General features: G+C 41.6%; 1 long non-coding RNA gene across 1 annotated transcript; it reads right to left on the bottom strand.

Moving 5' to 3' along the window:
* Positions 1–517: 517 nt before the first annotated feature.
* LOC139082671 (uncharacterized) lies at positions 518–6,463 on the bottom strand. Its single transcript, XR_011538881.1, has 4 exons — positions 6,330–6,463; positions 4,826–4,946; positions 3,688–3,801; positions 518–2,635 (listed from the first exon to the last, which is right to left on the bottom strand). It is a non-coding gene; the product is annotated as an uncharacterized lncRNA (long non-coding RNA).
* Positions 6,464–9,654: the final 3,191 nt, after the last annotated feature.

The following is a 9,654-nucleotide window of genomic DNA, read 5'->3' as shown; positions in this document are numbered from 1 at the left end:
ATGGGCCAGTGGTGGCACATCTTAGAAAGTGCTGTCAAAATATGCTTCCTAGGGGTAAGAGGCTCATCCTAAAGTGTGAAAGCTATAGCCTTTGTTTGCAACCACCCATGAGGGAACTGTAATATGCAGGCGGGGAGCAGAAGCTCTCCTAGACGCAGTCACATTCAGAGAAGCAGAGGAGGCAGGGTTACAGAAATTCACTGGGAAGCCATTTTCGCAGGAAGCAGTCTGTCTTTGTGGCAGCAGAGATCTTTTGGGTTTTGAAGCCTGGAGAGCTATCCTGACCCCTTCTTGGCCTTCCCTGGTGGAAGGTCCAGGAAAATTCAACCCATGAAATGACTACTACTTTTTTTAAAGGAACTTTCACAGCATTTATACAAAGCTTAGATAAGGAAAAATCTAGAAAAGAGGAGCAAAATTTGCTAATAGGTGAAGAGTATTTACCAGAGAACCATATACCAAGATAAATTCCAAAGAGGTCAAAGATTTTATTGCATAAAATAAAGCCATACAAATATAGAAGAAAATATGGATTTATTTATTTCTAATTTTAAAAAGTTATTTACATTATTAACAAAGACAGATAATGAACTGGGTGAAATTTTAGCATAGATAAAGGACTAATCTCCCTAATGGATATACATCCCCCAGAAAATGAATAAAAAGAACAAGTTCATTAGAAAAAAAAGGGCAAAAAACTAACCAAATACATAAAAGAACAGGTAGTTTAGAGCAAAGGAAGTACAGATGGTTCTTGAATCAATGGAGAGATGCTCAACCCCACTTATAATAAGAAAAATAAATGAGAATGACTTTGTGCTACCATTTTCCTCTCTCAGATTGACAAAACCACACAAGTTTGGTAACACATTCTGTTGACAAGGCTGGGGGGAGACACTCTTCCATGCATTGCTGTTGGGAAGGTGAATGGGTTCAGTTCTTGAGGGGGCATGTGTGGAGATACAATACTTGCACCGTTTGACTCACCACTTCTACTTCTGGGAATCTGTGCTGCACATACCGTGTACATGTAGAATGACGTACATACACAGTCATTCATTGTAACAGTGTTTAAACTTCAAGAGTTGGGAAATAACAAAATTGTCACTTAGAGTCTGGTTAAATAAATAATGGTTCATTCATACAAGTGAATGTTCTCTGGCTGAAAAAGAGAATGAGGACATTATGTAATGATATTAAAAAATTCTAAAATGTATTGGTAAGTGAAAAAACAACACACAGAAGAGTATCTTTTGGAAAATGCTACTTTTTGAGTAAGGAAATGGGAGAAACAAGAATGTATGTTCACAATCGCATATGTATGCATATATTCGTATATACATATGCAAATATGAACATACATATGTATATGTGTGCATATATTTGCATGTGTATATATTACACATATACATATACATATTATACATAGAGAGAGGGAAATTCTGGAAGGACACACAAGAAACTAATATTGGTTTCTTAGGAGTGGAGGGGGCAGGAAGTAGGATGGACACTTTTCACTCTATATTTTTATACATAATTTAACCATGTGCATGTCTTACCTATTTGTATTCATTTCCTAAGGCTGCTGTAACAAATTACCACAAACTCCTTCTTTAAAACAACTGAAATGTATTCTCTCACAGTTCTGGAGGCCAGCTGCTGGCAAGGCTGTGCTACTCCTGAAGGAGCTAGGGGAGAATCTTTCCTTGCCTCTTCCAGCTTCTGGCGGCTCCTGGTGGTCACTGGGTGGTAGACGGCATCACTCCAGTCTCTGATGTTTCTTCACGTTGTTGTCTCCTCCATACTTCTTTGTCCCCTCCTCTTACAAGGATATCAGTCGCTGGATTTAGGGCTCACCCTAAATCCAGGCTGATAGCATCTTGAGATCTTTAGCTAATTACAGCTTCAAAGACTCTATTTCCAAATAGCATCATATCGTGAGGTTCTGGGTGGACATGAATTTTTGGAGGACACTATTCAATCCACTACACTATTCAAAAATAAATAATAAAATAGAACTCTTGTGAAATAAAGTTTGTGTTTGCAAACAATAATAATTCTTTTAAAAGTTAGAATTTCTAGGTTAAGTAAGTAATGAAGCTGAAATACAATGGAAATCCATTCTGTAAACGAGAGGGACAGTTTAACTGAAGCCATCATGCGTCTCAGCACTATTTACCCATCTTAGAGGAAGAAGAGAGCTGGGAGTGAACGAAAATACATTCAACACAGATCAAGCATAAAGAGACAGTTGAATGGGCTCAAATTCTGTTAACAAGGGGATCAGCTAACTAGATTTATGCTGAGTTTGTGTCATGTAAAATGGTGAAGTTTCTGTCCATCATTTCTAAGAGAGTCTCAGATGGTCTTTGCTGTAAATACGATGAGCTCACATCTCAGGATTTGAGACATAGCGTTTTAAGAAGAATGACTAAGAAATGGTGTTTGGATATTGTCTTAGTCTGCTTGGGCTGTCATAACAAAATACTATAGACTGGGTGGCTTAGACAATAGAAACTTCTCTCTCACAGTTGTGGAGGCTGGGAAGTCCAAGGTCAAGGTGCCTGCTGATTCAGTTCCTGGTGAGGGCTCTCTTCCTGGCTTGCAGATGGCCACCTTCCTCCTGCGTCCTGTCCTGATGGAGGGAGAGAGAGGGAGAGAGCAAGAGTGAGCTCCCTGGTGTCTCTTCTCACAGGGACACTAATTCCATCAGATCACAGCTCCACCCTCATGACCTCCTTTAACCTTAATTACTTTCTCACTCTAAATACAGTCACACTGGGGGTTGGAGTTTCAACATAGGAACTTTAGGGGGCACAACTCAGTCTATGGCAGATATTTTAAATCAACCCAAGCATCTTCAACATTGTTAAAGGTGCATGATATAAGACTCAAGTATGGGTTCTGAATAAAGCAGAATTTGAGGTATTTTAGACACAATCATAGAGAACCCTAGTTTATCATTTAACAAACTATGTCCATCTTGGGTGCTGGGATGAACGACAAGATATTCATTCATGTGAATAGGAGGCACTTCTTGTTAAAGTTTTTGGGGTTAAAAAAAAGCATCCCTTCAAGAAGAGTACTTAGGCCTTAAAGGGCTTGGAGTCAGACCATCCCAGCTCCGGCACTCAGCAGCTGTGGAATTTTGGGCAAACTACCTCCCATCTTTGAGTCTCGGTTTCCTCAACCACAAAATGGGAATCTAGTAGCCCTCCTTGGATTGTTATGGAATTAAGTGAGATGAGATCCGTGGCTTTATTATTATCAATAACAAAAAACATGCATGGAGAAAACTTTGCCAAATGCCCAGCAAAACTCTAGAAAAGATTATTGAGCAGGTGCTTTGCGGCACTAAGAAAGGAAAGTAGGGATCCCCCAAAGGTGGAGCTGTTCGATTTAGGAACAGCAGCTAGCTTGCTTTGGCTGAGCGTGGAGTGCAATAATTCCCCCACTTAACAAACATTTGAAATTTATGTTCTAGGAATAGCAGAATGTACACCCATTTAAAAAGCTAATGAATATTTTCTCCCTCTAATGAAGAAGAAACACAACCTTGACTAGGAATCTACCCCTAGGAGCTTAGAGCTTTGTTCACCTGACACAAGCTGAATCCCATCCCCGACCTTGGAGGGAATGTACAGTGGCTCTGGGGCTCGGAAGTAGCTGGTTAAACCTCATACTCACGCAAGGAGTCTTCCGTTGTGGGGTCCCTTTAGGAGAGCTTTTGTGCATTTTCTTATAAGAATTTGGCGGATGTCTTAATAGACTGATTAAGGAATCATTCTAGGAAAAACAAGGCTGAAGGAGAAAAACAGCTGAAGTATTCATTTTCTTAGCCTGCTTTTAGAGCCAGAGAAAATAGCCTTTAAGATCTATTTCTTCTCTAGGAGGAAAAATATTACTGAATTTTGACTCAGAATGTCCTTATGTTGGGGTGAAATAGCCTACCCACTAATGTCTTTTTGACCTTCCTCTTCTCTCTCCACCGTTTTTTCTTTACTTAGAATGTTTTCGGGGCAATAAGTAGAGGTTAAGTGGGAAATGACATTGGAAACGTTGCTTGGGACCAAGCTGTGCAAGGACCAAAAATGCCAAGTGACTTTCTCCCTAATTATGTATGTAATGGAAAAACATGGGATTTTTCTGAGCAGAAGGCAGCACGATTGCAGTGGAAGGAGTTTGGGATCTCATTGTCTGTGTGGCCTCTGCTAGGACACCAGGCTTCTTTGTAGAACAGGAGTAATGCATCTTTCACAAGCTGTATTTGGGAAAGTCAGCAGGTCCTGTGCGCTGGGGTACTTTGTAAACCACAAGACAGTTTTTCGTACTCTCACCCATCAGATTCCTTTTTGGAAAGATCAACCAGGCAAAGGAGTATAAGCTGAGTTGGACACAGGAGGACCAGGGCAAATGTTGGCAGGTGATGGCTGTGACTGCGGACAAGGGCTGTGGAGGAGGACAGGGCCACAGGCAGAAGGAGGGATGGATAAGAATGAGGTCGCAATAGAAGGAGAGTCCGTGCAATCTGTCATCACATGGAATGGAGAGAAGACAGCACAGTTACTGCAGGTTTCGAGGTGGGTGATGGGAATTATAAACTACAACGCCAGACACATGGAACAAAGAAGAACAGTAGGTCTGGAGGTGAAAGCGATGTGTTCGTTTGGGGCTGTGTTGAGTTGAAGGTGTCTTGACATGTCAGTCAGGGAGATGGACACAGGGAAAACCTCGGGGAGTAATTAGAGCGGGGCAGGAGGTGCTGGTGACACCTGGAGTTGAAGGAGTGACTGGAATCCCTGAGAAAGAGAGGGCAGACCCACACCTTGAGAGCCAGAGCCTTGAGTGCAGCGCTGGAGCACGTGGGCTCTGCAGGCAGCCTGCCTGGCCCCTAATTCATTCACCTTGGGCATGTTGCTTCATCTCTCTGTTCTCGCTTTTCTCATCTGTAAAAATGGGGATAAAAAAATAGAATCTACTTTGTTGGGTTGTCGTGGAGAGTACAAGAAGCCATAAGCACGAAACTGTTAGAATCGTGCCTGGCGCACAGTAAGCACTCAATAAATGGCTATTCTTAAAATTGGAAGGTGAATCTCAAGGGTTTCTCTATTTAGGGGCTCACTAGAGTAGCTTTCCTCTATTTATTTATTTGGCTTGCTATTAGTCCACATATAGTTTACAAACAAACACCAAACGTAGGCTTATGTAATATCATGGAAAGTAAGTTAGCCTTCAAAGGCATGAAGGCTCCTTTATGAAGGACAGTCTTTCATTGACTTAAGATCTCTGGCATTAATTACAGGTTTCGGTACATGAAAGTCTTGCCCAAATCCAGGAGTCCCTGATTTGAAATGCAAAATCTGTGAAACTGAAGCTTGCCAATGGAAATGCAAATACTTCCAACATTTTCATTTACCTGTGACTCATGGCTACAAGTATGATCCAGTACTCCCCTTGTAAAAACACACACAAACTGTGGGTTTTCACTGTGGTCGGATAAACCAGTCACGATGAATGAATTTGGCCACAGCTCTTCCTTTCTAAGGATGCCTCAGACCGGGGCTCTGATCCTTCTCAATTGTAAATGGATACGTGTGCATATTAAAATATTGGCATTCAGAGGACACCATCAAAGCAACTGATCCTGGGGCGGTCTGCCATCTCTGCTTATTGCTTTAATAATTGAATGTAACTGGAAGGTCTTCTCATATCTACTAAATATTTGTGAGGATTGGCTGTAAGTTAGTGAAGCAATTTTTTTTAAATTTTAATAAAAAATATTCCAGAGACAGGCATTCAAATGGATAAGCCATTTGAAAGAGCCACTTTGATGTCTTGGTGACGCTCCGAACACTTCGGAATACCTTTTTGGGGATTGCCTCCCTGGTTCTTGGCACATTCTCTCAGATATCCTTATTGTGTGAAAAATCCTTCTCTTTAAAGGAGATATGAGATTTTGAAAAGACATGAAAGGCATTCAGATTTCATTGAGCTAATGCCATTTTGTTCAAAACCAAGGTGTCACTAAGATAACAAGGCTATTTTTCTTTTCTGGATCATAAACCGGCTTGGAAAGCAAATTTAACAGAAGAACTCGAAAGCACACTTTCCATGGTGAACATTAATTTCTTCCCAGAAACGAAGAGAATCTGCTTCGTAGTGACCAACCTATCCTGTTTGCCCAGGACTTTTTCTGTTTTAGCACTGCAAATATGCAGTGCTGGGCAGACCAGGACGGTTGGTGGTCCTACTGGGAGGCAGGCACATTCCTCCAGGTGACAAGACTTTGACCTTGCCCCTGTGACCACAAGAATCCAAGGGTCTCTCACCCGAGCTTACTTCCCATGGGTACCGGCTCCTTGCACGACTCCTGAAGGACAGCACTGGTTTCGGTGTGCGTGTTACCATAGGCTTCTTTGCTTGTTTGTTGGCTCGTTTCTAAGACCAGTCTAGTTGAACTATTCCAGTACCTTTGAACTTTTCGTTGTTATTTGGAATAACAACGTTTGGAATTGTTTTGTGGTTTGCAGCTCCTGCGTCTTGGCAACGTTTTTGCTGACACTGAATCAGCCTGTGTGGTCCAAGAAGTGGAATCAGATTTCTAGACCAAGTGTAGCATTTATTAGCCGTGAATCCCTTAGCCTACCTGACCCTCAGTTTCCTTACCCAGCAAATAGGGAAAATAAGCGCCTTTGCTATTTCATAGGGTTAATACGAGGTTGAAAAGAGAGAACACATGTGAGCTGCAAAGTTACTAATTTTTAACAATTAGTTTAGTTACAACTTATTGGATGACTGCTCCATGCAAGACCTTCCAGAAACTCATAACAGAGTTTCTGGAGCAGATACATAACATGTGTCTTCTGTTTCTACATAACTGACCGCTAGAGGATGTCTGTAGTGCTGTGATAGTCATCTGAACAAGATTCTAGGACTTCAAAGGATAGGCTGATTAACTCTGCTTGGGGCAGTCTGGAAGGCTGCCCAGAGGAGGTGATGCTTGAATTGGATCCTGAAGGATGACAGAGAAAATGGCATGAGCAGGGACATGGAGGTGGGAAGGCTAGGGCCTGTATGGGGAACTGTGTATCCGGAGTGAGGCAGGATGGAGCTAGACCTTGAAGGATCTTAAGTGCCAAACTGAAAAATGTGAACTTTCTCAGTGATTTGACCTAGTCAGAGCCTTCTGGCTTCAGTATGGAGGATGGAATAGACTTTAAAAGGAACAGGACATGGGGAGACCAGTTATTGAAGTTTCTTGTGTTCACCCAGGGAAGATCTGGGTAGAATAAATGAGGACAGTGGCAAGTGGAAGGGAGAGGAGGAGGGAGATCGAAGTGTCCTCCTCATCAATAATGTCCCCTTATTGGAGAGACCTGGCTTGACCACTCTATTCCCATCTCCCACCTCACTTGCCTTCCTTAGCTTGCAATATTTTTCTCCTTAGCATTAGTACCACCTGCCATGTTATACATTTACTTTTTATGTGTTTATTATATCTTTCCCCTACTAGAATGGAAGTTCCGTGAGGGCAGGGCTTTTGTTTCATTCTTGGCTATATCTTTGTTGTCAGGACAGTGCCTGGTATACAGTGGGTCCTCAATACATATTTACTAATTTAAAAGTAAATCAATAAAATAAGTTTGAGGTCCAACCCACAGACTATGTAAGTCAACTGGGCAATACACTCAGGTTTTTATAGATTAAACTTACTTCATTCTAAGAAGCATTTGAGGTGGCTCCAGAAATATATACACTACAGAATGATTTAAACAGAAGAGGAATAAATTAGATCTAGAGGAAAAAGAAGGGAATAAGATGATAAACCACAGAGAATCAGTGTGCTGATGTGAGTGCCACAAGGGCTGCACTAAAATTTTCAAGGTGGGAAGCAAATTCATGTCTGAGCTTCCTGACAGCCAAGGCAAAGAGGGGAACATGGCCAGTTATGAGACCCACAGCCTTCATTGGGTGAAAACATGTCATTTTTCTCAGTAGAAGCCCTGATTCTTTTTCATGGATAGAAATGACACTGAAACCATCTGCTTTAGCCTTCATGCTGTTTGGTGAGGTGACTACCTGGTAACCCCTTAACTATTTTGGAGGAGCTTAGTCTTGTGTGCAGCCTCACTCATTCACTATAAGAGGTCACCAGAAATTTCCAAACCAGAATCAGCTAGTGACTGGTTAAGTGATACTCACTCAAGGGCAGGATTGGGTGGGGAGAGGAATGTAAACAGTTGGTTCCTGTCCTTCTACCCTCTCCAGAACCTTTATCCATCTCCAAGTCTTATCTCCATTGATAAAGAGGAAAGTTACAGAGAAATCTGGCAAAGGTCAATGAAGTTTGCATCCTCTATTTGTCTCTCTTCCTTTGATTTATTCAAGTTCCTATGAAGTACCACTTAAGTGAGAGGTTTGGTTTGGCTGATGGTGTGTTTTTAAGAGAGAGAAACCAGGTGAGAAGGGGAGAAGAAGCTGATTTCTCAAACGATTAAAAGGTAGTTTTGACTCTAGTAAAGGATTTTCATCTTTAAAAGATGTTTGCTGGTAAAAGGATTTTTGAAAAAGTAATAGATCCACCTGGTAAAACAAAACTCAAATAGGGCAAAAAAGAATCAACCAATGCTGCCACATTTTTGTATATTCTTGCAGAGATATTCGTATTTATACACATACATAAGTACTTTCATTATATAAATGAGAATTTTTGATACAAATTCTTCCCTTGCTTTTTTTCACTTAACAAATCTTGGAGAACATTCTCTGAGTTCCTATTAAGCTACTTTATTTTTTAAAAATGTGAAATGGTTTTCCCTTATGTGGGCAACATCATCTATGTATCCAACTTCCCAACTGATGGATATTAGGCTGTTTCCAGTGGTTTGTTATTACAAACATTGCTTCCATGAAATCAATGAAGTTTGAATCTGCCTTAATCAGGGTTCTGGAAGGAATCAGCACTGAAACTCAGAAGTTCAAATTAAGAGACTTATGATAGGGACCACTTTACAGAGGTGTGGGAGGCTTGAGGGAACCAGGGATGGATGTTGAGGCACCCTGGAGCTGACAATAGCAGGAAGCTGTTACTACCCCCAGGCCTGAAGGGGAATATGGTGCCATTGGAGCCTCTGGAGAGCAGGAACACTGAGGAAGGACCACCCACCAGGAGCTGTATACTTCCGGAAACACAGCATCCAAGGATAGAGGAAGCAGGGAAAAAGTGCCTCCACCCCTCTCTCTTCCTGCCCTGAAAACTCCTGCCTGGGCCTTCCATTAGCCAAACCCAGCCACAGAGGCCAGTTGGCAAGGGACCCAGGTGACCATAGTGGTCACCCTCCTGCACAGAAGTGGGCATAGAAGAGCAGAAAATGGGTCTGGGGTGGGAGTGGAGCACATGTTCAGCATACCTATTGCAATTTCTAGAAATGGAATTGCTGGCTCAAAGGCAGATGCATTTTCGGTATTGTTTTATAAGTCACTCTGCATTTTTATTTACCCTTTCTGTAGGTTTTCCCTTCCTTTCTGCATTTCTATATTTCTGCTGGGAATAATTTTCCTTTTATCTGAAGAACTCACTTCAGAAATTCTTTTAGTGCAGTTCTCCTGGCTGAGGATTCTCTCAGTTTTGCTTGTCTTTTGACTTTTAGTTTT

The sequence above is a fragment of the Equus przewalskii genome, chromosome 3, assembly GCF_037783145.1.
Source record: "Equus przewalskii isolate Varuska chromosome 3, EquPr2, whole genome shotgun sequence".
Classification (NCBI taxonomy): Eukaryota; Metazoa; Chordata; class Mammalia; order Perissodactyla; family Equidae; genus Equus; species Equus przewalskii.
The sequence above is the reverse complement of the archived record's forward strand: the minus strand, read 5'-3'. Positions and strand labels throughout refer to the sequence as shown.